The sequence below is a fragment of the Gigantopelta aegis genome, chromosome 9 (assembly GCF_016097555.1).
Source record: "Gigantopelta aegis isolate Gae_Host chromosome 9, Gae_host_genome, whole genome shotgun sequence".
Lineage (NCBI taxonomy): Eukaryota > Metazoa > Mollusca > Gastropoda > Neomphalida > Peltospiridae > Gigantopelta > Gigantopelta aegis.
Window position 1 is genome coordinate 34258843 of NC_054707.1, and position 15685 is coordinate 34274527.

General features: G+C 35.6%; 5 non-coding genes across 5 annotated transcripts; all 5 read right to left on the reverse strand.

Moving 5' to 3' along the window:
• Positions 1-2868: 2868 nt before the first annotated feature.
• Trnat-agu lies at positions 2869-2942 on the reverse strand. The gene has a single exon. It is a non-coding gene; the product is annotated as a tRNA-Thr (tRNA).
• A 2925-nt stretch (positions 2943-5867) lies between these two features.
• Trnak-cuu lies at positions 5868-5940 on the reverse strand. Its single transcript has one exon. It is a non-coding gene; the product is annotated as a tRNA-Lys (tRNA).
• A 1177-nt stretch (positions 5941-7117) lies between these two features.
• Positions 7118-7190, reverse strand: Trnak-cuu. Its single transcript has one exon. It is a non-coding gene; the product is annotated as a tRNA-Lys (tRNA).
• Positions 7191-10394: 3204 nt separating this feature from the next.
• Trnat-agu lies at positions 10395-10468 on the reverse strand. The gene has a single exon. It is a non-coding gene; the product is annotated as a tRNA-Thr (tRNA).
• Positions 10469-12360: 1892 nt separating this feature from the next.
• Positions 12361-12433, reverse strand: Trnak-cuu. The gene has a single exon. It is a non-coding gene; the product is annotated as a tRNA-Lys (tRNA).
• Positions 12434-15685: the final 3252 nt, after the last annotated feature.

Sequence of the window (15685 nt, forward strand, 5' to 3'; positions counted from 1 at the left end):
AATCAATGAATTAAATTTTTCAATTTTTATTTTCCAATTCAATCTTTCGCACAAAGCTTTATTTGGACCTAAATAAATGCCAAGAATTTGAACACAATCTTTATTAACAGCAACTGGAATGTTAAATGACAAATCATTTTCGACGGCTTTACCAAGACAAAGTACTTCTGATTTTTCAATATTTACTTTTGCACCCGTAGCAAGACAAAAATAATTGACAGTGTGAAAAACACCTCAACAGACTGAGCATCTTGTACAGTGGTAGTAGTATAATCAGCATGCTGAAATAATAAAGAAATACATTCATTGTTTAATTTTATTCCATTAATTTTTTGTTGACTTTTTAACAAGCTATTTAAAGGTTCAGCAACAATTACATAGAGCATCATCGAAATTGGACATCCCTGTCTAACACCTCTAGTAACAGGAAAGAAAGGCGTTAGATGACCATTAATTTTAACACTACTTTTAATATCATTATATAGTACTTTAATCCAAGAAATAAATGTATTACCAAAATTAAATTTATTCAAAACTCTTACTATAAAACTATGCGATACCCTATCAAACGCCTTCTCGTGATCTATTTTAATCAAAAAACCTTCCTGGTTATTCATATCTACAAAATCAATAACATCACGCACAGACATAATATTATCAGCTATATCCCTACCCGGAACACAGCACGTTTGTTCAGGAGAAATAATAGATGACATAACTAATTTTAAACGATTTGCAAGAACTTTAGATACAATTTTATAATCAACATTTAAAATACTTATTGGCCTAAAGTTTTTAAGATTAGTTTTATCCCCTTTTTTCTTATAAAAAAGACTGATAATTCCTTTTTTCATACTAAGTGATAAATGTTCTTCATTTTGAATTGACGTAACAACTTTATATTTTAATTTCTCCCAAAATGTAAGATAAAAATCAACAGTAAGGCCATCCATACCTGGTGATTTATTCCTATTCATACCTTTCAATGCTTTTGTTAATTCTTCAATCGATATATCATTATCACAAGTTTCACTTTCAAATTCAGTTATTCTATTCGAAATTAAATTTAAAACTTCTTCTTTAACTACATCTATATCTTCTTTGGTATATAATTTAGAATAAAAGTCATGTGCACATGCAAGTATGTCTTCTGTTTTCCTAGATAATCCATTAATTGTATTAAGTTCTTTAATTGAATTTGATTCTTGTTTTGATTTTTCTAAATTAAGAAAAAACGTTGTATTTTTATCAGACTCAAAATTCCACTGCACTTTAGATCTTAAAATAGCACCATTTTAGATTGTTCTATTAACTTTAAATCCTCTTGTAAAATGTGTAAATATGTTAAATCATGTTTTTTATTTGAAGCTAATTTAGAATATTCACGTTTTAAAGCATTTTGAATAAAATAATATTTTTTATTTTCTAATTTACGTTTATTTATAGCAAAATATGTTGCACATTTTTTCATTTGAAATTTTAAATTATCCCACCATACAAGAGGCTCTGTCTGAAACAAAGGACAGTTACAAGCATTATCTATAACATTAGAAATCGCATTACAAAAAGATTCATCATTCAATAACTCATTATTGAAAATCCAAATACCTTGACCCCTCTCCACACAAGAAAAATCAAGCTTCAGTGACACAAAATTATGATCACTAAAGGTGGTGTAAGATATATATGAATTGACAACAAAATGTAAAATATTTCTAGAAAGTAAAATGAAATCTATCCTAGATTGTTTTAGGACATTTTCGACAATTTGTGTCCTACTAAACTCTCTTTTTCCAGGATTTCTATAACGCCAAATATCTACTAGGTTAAAATCACAAAGAATAGATTGTAGTACAGTACTACTTTTCAAACTAAAAGTAGTATTATTAATTCCAAGATCTAAATAAGGATCAAATATGTCATTAAAGTCTCGAGCCATTATAGTATTTTTTGAATCTATAAAATTACTTAATTCATTGAAAAAAATAACTTTTTCATCAATATTATTTGGCGCATACACATTAATAAAACTATATATATCATTATCAATGCTTACATAAATTTTTAAAATTCTGCCTTCAGTATCACAACTATTAAAAGTAAAATCATATGGACATTCTTTCGATATCAGTATTGCCACACCCCTTCTATTTTTATAAGGACAGTTATTATAAAATATTTTCCCATCCCATAAGTGTTTATACATTTCAATAAAATTATCATCACAAAACGTTTCCTGTAGAAAAATAATATTACCATATCTACTTTTAACAGTTGCAAACACTGAATTTAATTTATCAACATCCCTCAATCCATTTACATTTAAAGACAATAACAGCATTGTAATGAGAACTAAGTACATTAAATAAGCCATTGTTAATGCTTATCCACACTCATTCGTCTCTCTTTTAAACTCTCATCCACACCTTTTGCACGCACGGCTGGTCTCTTTTGTTTTCTTCTTGACACAATACTCCAAATTGACTCATCTGCAGGGCGCTTGACCAACCGTGACCGACGCAACGATTTTCTTTGTTGAGAATTGTCAATTTCTTTTGCTGTAGTATCAGCGTCCTTGTTGTCACTACTGCCACTCAATGTCACTGCTTTGGATTCAATCTTTTTGTGCTGCTTGTCCAAGTTCGAAACTGGTGTTTTACCTTTAATATCAGCAACATGTTTTTCCTGCGTAGCCTTTTCAACTGTCACTTGGCTTTCAGGCACGTCTTCATTCATTACATCATTTTCACTGTCACTTTCAACAATCCACTCACTGTCACCTTCATGCACGCTACACACACACTCATCCTCCTTATTACCACATTTATCACAAAGAAAAGTATTATAAAATTGATAAATAAAAAATAAAGGCTCCAGAGGGATTCGAACACTCGACCTTCTGCTTACTAGGCAGACGCTCTAACCAACTGAGCTATAGAGCCTTGCTTGTTTTCTTTAGCTTGCACATGGCTACTAGTTCAAATCAAATCATAGGAATTTACTAACCAGCTGATACATGATATGACCAGTCCTGTCACACGTGTCACCAAATGCACGCATAGCCATGTTTAATCCGACATTTAATGTTAGGTGCACATTAAATTTTAACCCGGTGGATTTTAATATGATAATATGCTTCTATCGTTCAGCAATCACTTCACATACCGGCCACCTCTCCAATGCACACCCGCGAGACAAAAGGTAATATATATTTAACAAGGAAAGCTAATCCAATCAATGAATCATTCCTTCAACTTATTTTCATGCTTATATCCAATTAAAGTTCAAGCACGCTGTCCTGGGCACACACTTCAGCTGTCTGTCCAGGACAGAGGTTTAGTTGTTAATGAGAGTGGACTTACACCTACCCACTGAGTCGTTAAAACTCACTCTGGGTGGGAGCCGGTACCGGGGGTGATAGCCAGTACCGGGCTGCGAACCCTGAACCTACCACCTTATGTCCGATGGCTTAACTATGTATATATAAAATCAAAATGGTACACTGCTTGAAATATTATTCATTGACACGATCTGAATGGTTTAAAAACCCAAATGTGGGAATAGTTTTTAATTAATTAGTACTAATCATGACTTAAAGTTGGGAAGGGTAGGGATAAAATAAAATAAAATAAAATAAAATAACATACATTTTAAAAAGTCTAAAACAGTATAGCAACTAGATACGAATCGAAATTATCTGGATTGTTAAAAAGCTTCCTTGGCTGAATTTTGTTGTATGTGCTGTTTTAAACACATATTGTGTATACTGGAAGAAGTAGCGGTTGTGAATTGGCACCTGTAGGGTGTATTAACCAAATCAAATCCCATAGACGACAATAGTAACATATGTGGCTAGGATCCTACCTGCCTGTGGTGTTCACGACATAAACGCCACGGATATCATTTTAATACCACCCGTCACACTTAAAGTGAATGGAAAAAATGGGGGTCAAGTGCACATTTCTGAGATAACGGGTAGCGTCTATGACTACCCTAGTTCCGCACAAAATTCGAGTACTTTTTTTTACGGTACCCCATACATGTTGTAAAGCACAAGGCTACTTGACACATTGGTACTAGATGAAATAAAATTGCATTTTTTTTTAACCCAGATAAAACTATTATTTTTTACAACCCACACACTCACATTTATAACCAATCACAGGACTTGTGGTGTTCATTTAATATATCTCTTATTTATGTACTCAATATGACCCAGCCCCAATATCTCTGCAATCTATTTTGAGCCCCCTTTTCAAAACTCAACAGAGAAATATATGCCCAATATCTCTGCAATCTCTAGTTTTGGAATAATCTAATCATACCATTCGAATCCTGTTGTACGCATATGACAAGGGCCTCAGGGATCCTTATATGCCTGGGTAGGGTGTGGGTAGGGGTGGGTGGAGGAGGGACCACCTGCACTGGCAAGTGCAAGGGAGCACCAACAGTCCGACCGTAGAATGGTAACAGGCGGAGGGACAGAACAGAACATAACAGAAGCTGTATTTACCCTCAGATCACCATACTGATAATACATGAACGGGCCTACAAACATTTTGTGCAGCTGCAGTAAAGGAAATAGTACAATAAACCTATAGAGGAGTAGAACATAATGCACTTTTATAGTGTAGTATAGCATCAATAATTCGAAATATCTACTTTTCAAACAGGCGGAAATACAGAGTTAATATCTATGAATATTTATTTTCATTTTTATTCAGATACAGAAATACTGTGTGTGATACATTTTATTATTACAAATAGTTGACTGATTGGAAGTATAGCTGCAAAAATTGTACAAAAACACATTATATAATAAGGGACATTCCTGAACATTTTTAAGATGTGGGATCCTATTGAGACTCAATGGGCATACTTTTTTATAGGATGTAGTATATATACAATAATTCGAAATATTTTTCGGCATAAACATATTTTTAAATACAGAGTTAATATCTATAAAATATTTAGATTTTGATTTGGTATTGTATCGTATTGTATTGTATTGTATTGTATTGTATTGAATAAAAGTAATGTATTACGCTCGACATCTTTTTATTGACGATGCCGAAACACACGAGGGTAAAGCCCTCTTATTTATTAATTACTGCGTGTACCACTCGGCTAACTGGCAGGCTGTATAGGTTGGACTACACGAAGTAGAATCGCGAAGAAAGTTCAAGTTAAAGTTTGTTTTGTTTAACGACCCCGCCAGAGCACATCGATTTATTAATCATCGGCTATTGAATGTCAAACAGTTGGTAATTTTGACATTATAGTCTTAGAGAGAAAATGCGCTACATTTTTCATTAGTAGCAAGGGATCTTTTATATGCACCATCACAGACAGGATAGTACATACCACGGCTTTTGATATTCCAGTTGAGGTGCACTGGTTGGAACGAGAAATAGCCCAATGGGCCCATCGACGGGGATCGATCCCAAACCGACCGCGCATCAAGCGAGCATCTGGTGGACGTCAGTGATACGTCAATAACGTAGGAAGGGATCCGACTCAGTCGGTTGGGCACTCGTCTGGTGTACTTGGGATCATAGGATCAAATCACCTCGGTGGACCGAGTCTCTGACTGGATTTTCTCTCGTCTCAAGCAGTGCGTCACTGCCAATATATCAACGGTCGTGTTATATGCCGTCCTGTGTGTGGAAAGAATATATAAAAGATTCCTTGCTGCTAATGAAACATTTTAATGGGTTTCCTCTGAAGACTGCATGTCACAACTGCATTAAACAAAACAACAAACTCGTGAAATATTCAATTAAAATATGCTCTAGTGGTGTCGTTAAACAAACACACTTTAAAAAACCCTTTTATATATTTAAGTAGCTAAAACAAAACAAAAACCAAGCCCAACGTGGGGCTCGAACCCACGACCCCGAGATTAAGAGTCTCGTGCTCTACCGACTGAGCTAGCCGGGCAGATGACATATCTTGTAATATAAACTCTATCGAATAATGGGTTTGTTGGTTCTATTTGAATTTGATACATGTGTTTGCTCTTTCGTCAAATATTAGTAAAGATCATGTAAAAGTCGAATTAACTTACAGTTACAAGCACGCCTCAAGATAACTCGTTTACGTAGAAAAATACAAACAGCAGCTCATGTGCCTTGTAGAAGAGGAATGCTAGTTTTTGTCATAATGAATCGAAAATAACCGAATCTCGTTAACAACGTTTATTCATATTTGGGGATCAGGGGCCAAAGCATCGTAAGTTACGTCTGCGACTAGCAGTTTCACCGAGCATACATTTACACGTGTTTGGCATCTATTTCATGCAGAAAATAATTATTATTAATTACATTATTATGGAGCATTTTAAGGACGAAAATAAATATATTATGTGTATTTCTAACTATATTTGTTGTACTATAACAGAAGTAAGAATTGTGGTTTTGTCGTAGATTTACGCTTACGTGCAAAACTAGGGTTACGATGTTTTGTTAAATTGCCTTTTTCAGGGGTGCAGGCAAAAAAACGGAACCAAATTGGCTATAACGGATTGCTACCGGCCTCGGTGGCGTCGTGGCAGGCCATCGGTCTACAGGCTGGTAGGTACTGGGTTCGGAACCCAGTCGAGGCACGGGATTTTTAATAGAACCGACTCCAAATGACTGAGTGCTCTGCAAGGCCAATGGGTAGGTGTAAACCACTTGCACCGACCAGTGATCCATAATTGTTTGTGCTATCCTGCCTGTGTGAGTATCTGTTTGTGAGAGCCTATGTGGGACAGCGGGTTTTTGAGAGAGGGTGAGAGATGGTGACTAAACGTGTCTTCTTAAGCAGAAAAGAATTTCTATTTTGTATAAATTAATACTATATATTTCTTGAGTACGTTCAGCTAGGTATGGTGACTAAACGTGTCTTCTTAAGCAGAAAAGAATTTCTATTTTGTACATTAATACTATATATTTCTTTTACGTTCAGCTAGGTATTGCAAAATAAAATATAAAAAAACACCCATCCCAACTTACAACTTATAGGAGAATGGCTTCGCCGATTCACAGTTTGCGAGTGATTGTTTTGGTTCATACCCGATACGCCTGTAAAAGAAATAACAGACAATCCTTAAAGCAAATTAATAATAAAAATGTCACTCCCAACGTGGGGCTCGAACCCACGACCCCGAGATTAAGAGTCTCGTGCTCTACCGACTGAGCTAGCCGGGAATACAAGTTCTCATGGGAAATTTCTAATAATACTTGTGCCATATTTAGCATTCTATTTCTTTCTTTCTTTTTTTTCTGGAGAGAAGTTGCTCAGTGATATTTAGAGCGATTGCCTGATACGTTGTCGGTCCATGATCGATCCCCGTCGGTCGGCCCATTCATTGACGTACGGACTCTGATTTTCGTAGGGGAGAATGCTAATTTTTGCCAGAATTAAATGAAATTACTGCCAAACAGCTAGCATATAAGGTTACAAACTAATCACTACGCATTATTGCATGGATTGTAATTAATTTTGAGGGTAGAATTATGGAAATGGGCTACATGTTAAAAAGGCCTCAGGTTACCACATTTTGCCAGAATATATCTATCGTTTTTTCCCGAATTTGAGGTATTGCTCATAACCGTCCAAATGGCCGTAATTAATTGCTACTAACAGAAAAATGTAGCGGGTTTCCTCTCTAAGACTGTATTTCAAAATTACTAAATGTTTGACATTCAATAGCTGATGATTAATAAATCAATGTGCTCTAGTTGTGTCGTTAAGCAAAACGAAAAAGACAATCTAACAGAACAGAATAAAATAGGATATGGGGGCGCCTCAACTAACTGTGTTTATGGGGTGCGTGTGGTGAAATTCTAATAAATATTAGTTCAGATATTTCGTTATTCGAATTTTTGCTTTAAAAATATAATATAAATAAATAACGAGGTCTGACTGTATATATATATATACAGTCAGACCTCGTTATTTATATTATATTATATTATATTATATTATATTATATTTTATATATATATATATATATATATATATATATATATATATATATATATATATATATATCTTACCTTTATAATTTAATAAATTGTAACAAATTACTACTTTTCAAACTAAAAGTTGTATTTTTAAGACCTAAATCCAAAAAGGGGTAAACTATTTAATTAAAATCCCCTGCCAAAATAGTATTTTTAAATCAACAAATTTAATTAATTCACAATAATTTTTTTTAAATCTACATTCAGTGTCACAACTATTAAATGTAAAATCATTTAGGCATTATTTCGAAATCAATATTGCCACACCCCTTCTACTTTTATATAGACAATTATTATAAAATAAGTTTCCATCCCATAAATGCTTATATCTTTCAATAAAATTATCATCCCAAAATGTTTCTTGGAGAGAAATAACATTAGCATCTCTACTTTTAATAGTTGCAAACGCTGAATTCAACTTATCGATATTCCTCAAACCATTAACATTTAAAGACAATACCAACATTGTAAATAAAAAGAAATTCATAATACAATCCACTTCAAACATTTTAAAGCTTACCAACATTCTCCCTCTCATTCATGCTTCGCTTATTCACACAATCATCCACACTTTTACCTAGCGCAGCTTGTCTCTTTTTGTTTCCTCGTTGTGACTACACTCCAAATCGAGTCGTCAGCCAGGCGTTTAACCAAGCGTGACCGACGCCAAGTCCTCTGTTGCGTGTTGTCAACTGCAGAGTCAGTTTCTGTATTTTCTGTTGCAGTTTCCATGGTGTCCGCGTCCTTCTTAACACTACACTCAGCTGATTTTTCTCCCTTACATTAAACTTTTCCAGTCGCAAACACACTTGGCCTTTTCTGTAGCTTGTCCGGGTTCAACACAGGTGTAACCGTGTTGTGATAACTTTTTACCTCGATATAACGTTCCTGCTGTCCTGTGACTGTAACCTGGCTATCCTGCGACTCGTCACTCATGTCATCACTATCACCATCATCAATATACTCACTGTCATCATCACGTACACTACCACATACTCGTCCTCCTTATTCCCACATCTATCTATCACACAGAAAGGTTTTATCAGTCTTTAACATAATGTCCCTTTTCCTTACAAAAATGGCAAACAATGTTAGGGCAATTCCGAATAACATGACTGTCTGACATACAGTTCGTTGTAACACACATTAAGTTGGTTGTCATGCAGAACGCGGACAAATTCCACACCTTCAACTGTCTTAAATTACATTAGAATATGGCAAACCTTTGGTTTCTGATGGAAATTTAATTCGAACATATCTTGTTCCTTCCACAATGTTTTTGTCCCTTGTACGTCTATAAATAGGAGGGCGAACCTGCGAAGGTCGTCACCAAACCCAATATCAAGATATCCAACGAGAATGTTCAACACCTCTCCGAAGAGACAGGATCGATAGAGCAGCAACTGATAGTGACCTGCTCCACATACGAGACGCTGCCGAACAAGCATTCCCTGAAAACGTTCCCGCACTATTACTCCAAACTGAGGGGCAACTTCACCCCGATCAGCCTATCGGGCATCCTGTGGGGGCACGTGATGATCATGGCCCATCACCCAGTCCATCACCAAGGCCGATACCAACAGGCCTACACCAAAAGCGGTACCACCAACGCAACAATACACGGTGTTTTGCACATGGTCTTCGCAGACCTGAGCGTCAAGCGGGAACACCGCACTGAGTTCCTGCAAATTGACAACTTTGATGCCAAACCGCAACTTTGACAGCCCTTTTCAGGGCTACACCACCAATCCGTGGTTCGTATAACGTCGGTATCATTAAGACTTAATTTTAAAAAATCGGACAAACTTTAACTTTCGGCCGAACCGTTCAAAATTGGCGTTTAATTACCAATTATTTTTGGCTTTAATTATCATACTGAGAAACTTTTCAAAATTAATCTCCGCCTCTTTCACCACGTTTACCTCGGCCACAACAACCGGTCTTCAGTGCTCCTTAAGTGCTAAGTTGTAAGCGAGAATCCCACCTCCCCCTTCCCTCTCTCTTTCCTGTCAGTGACGCAACGGCTTGCTCACGCAAGAACTTGCGCCCATGACAGGCGTGCGCTACAACAGCTTGTTCTGAATGTGCATGTTAAACCCTATGATCTGACCTGGTCTACTGGTGTTGTCAAACAAAACAAACTTTAAACGTTATATGTGTGTACGTCTGTGTGCGCGTGCACGGACAAGGGTGCTGTGTTCTGGTTTTTAATATAAATGCTTGCACACTGCACATGTGTAGCATTACGTCCGGTCGCTAAAAGGTCATATCATTTATTTAATGTAATCTATATTTTCATATACAATATGGCGCTGAATTGGGGCACCCGGACCCTGTTGTGGGGACAATAAGTAAACTATTATAAAATTGAAAAATAAAAAATAAAGGCTCCAGAGGGATTCGAACACTCGACCTTCTGCTTACTAGGCAGACGCTCTAACCAACTGAGCTATAGAGCCTTGCTTACTTTCTTTAGCTTGCACATGGCTACTAGTTCAAATCAAATTATAGGAATTTACTAACCAGCTGATACATGATATGACCAGTCCTGCCAAGTTTAATCCGCTATTTAATGTTAGGTGCACATTATATTTTAACCCGGTGAATTTTTATATGATAATATGCTTCTATCGTTCAGCAATCACTTCTCCAATGCGCACCCGCGAGACAAAAGGTAATATATATTGATACAACATTAACAAGTGAAGGTTATCCAATAATTCCTTCCTTCAACTTATTTTCGTGCTGATATCCAATTAAAGTTCAAACACGCTGTCCTGGGCACACACTTCAACTGTTCGGGCTGTGTGTCCATGACAGAGGTTTAGTTGTTAATGAGAGTGGTCTTACACCTACCCAGTGAGTCGTTAAAACTCGCTCTGTGTGGGAGCCGGTACCGGGGGTGATAGCCAGTAACGGGCTGCGAACCCTGAACCTACCAACCTTATGTCCGATGGTTTAACTATGTATATATAAAATCAAAATGGTACACTGCTTGAAATATTATTTATTGACACGATCTGAATGGTTTAAAAACATAAATGTGGGAATAGTTTTTAATTAATTAGTACTAATCATGACTTAAAGTTGGGAAGGGTAGGGGGATAAAATAAAATAAAATAAAATAACATACATTCCCAAGTCCCATGGAGTCGTTAAAACTCGGTCTGTAGTCCAGGCAGTTATGTAAATTTGCATTTTTTTTTTGCTCAAGTCAGTAAAATGTATTTCTTTTTATTCTTAAGACTATCCAGAATTAGAAATCCATTGATAGCATTTTTTTCAGTCATTTGATCTTGAAATTCAAAATGGCCATAATTTTGGGATATTTTACATATATTTTGACTCCCAGTTAACATAGAAACACCATTCTTGTGTCTATTTATATTTATGAGGGCAATGAACTCGCTGATAACATTGTATTTAGTCATTTGGGCATGGCATGTACAATTATGTAGCCACGAATTTATTGATGACATTTTTATAGTCATCCAATCGTGGCAGCCATCTTGAAATTCAAAATGGCCACCATTTTAATGTATTTTTCATATATCGTAACTTCCGGTTAAGGCAGAAGCACAATTATTTTTGTCTGTACATTTTTAGGATCAATAAATTAAAGGGCAACATTAACAAGTAAAGGTTATCCAATCAATGAATCATTCCTTCAACTAATTTTCGTGCTTATATCCAATTAAAGTTCAGAGAGAGGAAACCCGCTGTCACTACTTCATGGGCTACTCTTTTCGATTAGCAGCAAGGGATCTTTTATATGCACCATCCCACAGACAGAACAGTACATACCATGGCCTTTGTTACACCAGTTGTGGAGGACTGGCTGGAAAGAGAAATAGCCCAATGGGTCCACCGACGGGGATCGATCCTAGACCGACCGCGCATCAAGCGAACGCTTACCAACTGGGCTATGTCCCGCCTCGATACGTCAATAACGTAGGAAGGGATCTGAATCAGTCGGTTGGGCGTTCGTCTGGTGTATTTGGGGTCACAGGATCAAATCACCTCGGTTGACCGAGTATCTGACTGAGTTTTCTCTCGTCTCAACCAGTGCCTCACTGCCAATATATCAAAGGTCGTGTTATATGCCGTCCTGTGTGTGGAAAGAATATATAAAAGATTCCTTGCTGCTAATGAAACATTTTAGTGGGTTTCCTCTGAAGACTGCAGGTCATAACTGACATCCAATGCTTTAGTGGTGTCATTAAACAAAACAACAAACTCGTGACATAGTCAATTAAAATATGCTCTAGTGGTGACATTAAACATACACGCTTTAAAAAAAGAAAGAAAAAAATAAAATATATTTAAGTAACTAAAACAGAACAAAAAAACAAGCCCAACGTGGGGCTCGAACCCACGACCCCGAGATTAAGAGTCTCGTTCTCTACCGACTGAGCTAGCCGGGCAGATGTGGTATCTTGTAGTATATATTATATCGAATAATGGGTTTGTTGGTTCGGTTACAGGTCATATCGTCCACGATTTTTTCGTCCTATCATTATTTCTTTCAATGTAATCTTTTTACGTTTGAAAACGTTTGCACCAGTTAATCTGCAATTAGTATTGCATGGCAATACTGTTGTAAATGGTACTATAAACAAACAAATATTCTATATTGTACATAAATATATTAAACAAATACAGCGTTTTTAATAATAATAATAATAATGATAACAATAAATTGTAAATCAGTTCAGGGCTCAGTGGGTAATAATAATAATAATAATAATAATAATAATAATAAATAAATAAATTGTAAATCAGTTACGCAGGAACCTGTCTGCTAAATATTTTATAAATTGGGTTTGTCTGATTGGAAAATGAATCACCTTCGTTTGCTTTCCTTCTTCATTTTTTTCCATTCATTCATTCATTATTTATTATTTTGTATTTTTTCTGCGTTTTATTTTTCTCTCATGTATATACTTCTCTTTGAATATTTAATTGTTTGTATATTCTTGTAATAGTTGTAGTCGCCGTTATTGTCATATTGTTATATTGTCATTATTGTATGTTATTAGGAGAGGGCCTCGTAAGTTGGATAACTTGTGCCCAATCCATTTGTACCTTATATGCAATAAAATATGTTTCAATCAATAAAACTCGTATTAAAATAATATAATAATAATATAACCCCCCCCCCCCCCCCCACACACACACACACACACACCCTCCAACAACCCCACCAAGTTAACATCGACTTTTATGTGTAGTCGATAATTAACACATGATCTAATAGCCTCTATTAGAAACATACTTATCTGCCCTTGATTTGTATAGCGCTAAGCGACCCCACTCGCTTGCAACAAAGGCCCTTTGTTACTACTGAATTGTGGAGTAGTTGTCGACTTCTTTTATTTTTTGACGTTAATAACGTTTTCTATTACTATTATTATTTGTCAGATTGTGTGTAATCTCCTTCTTTACAGAAAAGAAAATGTGCAATATGTTTTGTGCTCAACAGAAATGTCGGTCATTCATACTGGATTTTGCTATAATATACATTTCAAAAATAGTAGTAAATGAAATTATGTGGATATAATTTTCTTCTTTTTTATATTATAATTATAATTATTATTATTATTTGCATGTAATTCAAGGCATTATCTTTACATATCACAATAAATACGAATAAATATTTGTTGTTGTTATGCCATATTAAACTTTTCTGCAACATCAACTTGTCATAATAGTTGTGGTAAATACTATGTGTATCACTCGGCTAAATGGGTGGTTTTATACTCGTAGGTTGGACTACACAACAATGATAACGTAGTGTGGGATGGTCTAGCTCGGTAAAGCGCTCGCATAACATGCTTAGGTCATAGGATCGAATCACCTTGGTGGACTGAGTCTCAAAGTGGATTTTCTATATGTCCCACTAATAGTATACCAAAGGCCGTGTTATGTGCTGTCCTGTTCGGCGGAAGTATAAGATCCCTTGCTGCTAATGAAAACATCCAATGGGTTTCCTCTGAAGACTGAAATCTAATGTGTTCAACAAAACAAATTTTATATAACAAAACGGCAAATTCCTGACATTCTCTTTAATTAACTAAAACAAAAATAAACACGCCCAACGTGGGGCTCGAACCCACGACCCCGAGATTAAAGGGACATTCCTGAGTTTGCTGCAATTTTAAAGATATTAATCGACTAACAGAGACTTTTTGACGACTGTAATTACATATTAAATATATTTTTCTGCATAAAATATTAGTGGTTGTATATTAAACGTGTTTCTGATCGTTCTAATATTTGTACTAGGTTAAATTTCATTTTATTTCCTAAAAAATATTTTTTCGTACGTATGAAATTATTTGAAGACAAATTTTGGGCTTCTTACAAATATTAAGACGACCAGAAACACATTGAATATACAGACACTGATATTCTAAACAAGAAAATATATTTAATATGTAAGTTTAATCGTAGATATATTTTATTAGTCTGAAACATCTTACAATGCAGCAAACTCGGGAATGTCCCTTTAAGAGTCTCGTGCTCTACCGGCTGAGCTAGCCGGGCTGTTGGTATTGACTGCAGTATATCAACTCTATAGAATACCTATTATTTGTTGGTTCAGTTTGCACAGGTGCTTTATTTTTAGTAAAATATTAGTAAAGATGGATATTGTTAAAGTCGAATCGTCTAACATTTAAAAGCTACCGACTGAGCTAGCCAGGCTGATAGTAACGACTGCAACATAAACTCTATCGAATGATGGGTTTGTTGATTCAATTTGACAAATGTTCTTGGGGTTTTTTTTTAGTAAAATATTAAGTTAATGCAGGGCTCATATTGAATAGAATTCAGTATAACTGTTAGTAGCTGGCTAATTTGGCTAGCTGTAATGCAAAAACCGAACTGACTTACAGTTACAAGCTAGACTCATCATATATATATATATATATATATATATATATATATATATATATTATATATATATATATATATATATATATTATATATATATATATATATATATATATATATATATATATATTATAACTCGGTTTCAATTGCCTCCTTATAAATCCGGCACTGCAGCTATATTGCACATTTTTACATGGATTACAACTAATGTTGATGGTAGAATGATGGAAATACATGGTACAAAGGTCTCAGGTTAGCACATTTTGCACGAATATCTATAATTTGTGTCCGAATTTGAGGTTTTGCTCCAGCACTAGTGAGGCAATCCCCCCTTCCCCCCCGCCCCGTCTGTACATTTATGATTGTCACAATGTCAGCGGGCAGTCGCCATTTTATATATACAAGGAAAGCTAATTCATGGTCTATTCTAAATGGTAAAATAATATTTATAAAATATATACTCCAGTTTGACTTCATGAAGTCATCTGATTTTGTCTTGTCAAGTGTACTTGAAATTGTAAAGATTCCCTTTATCCAGCGATGTACGTCCGATGCGGTGTGCACACGGGTCAGTGAACAAACCAGGCGCGGATCCAGTATTTTTAAATAGGGGGTGTCCTAGGGCGCGAAGCGTCCGAGATTCCTAGGGGGGGTCCGGGGGCATGCTCCCCCGCGAAATTTTTAAATTTAAGTGGCCTGAAACGCGATTTCCTCGCATCTGAGTAACAAAATAGCTATATTAACGTATGTTTTTGGTATTGTCATACTGTTTTTGTTATCTT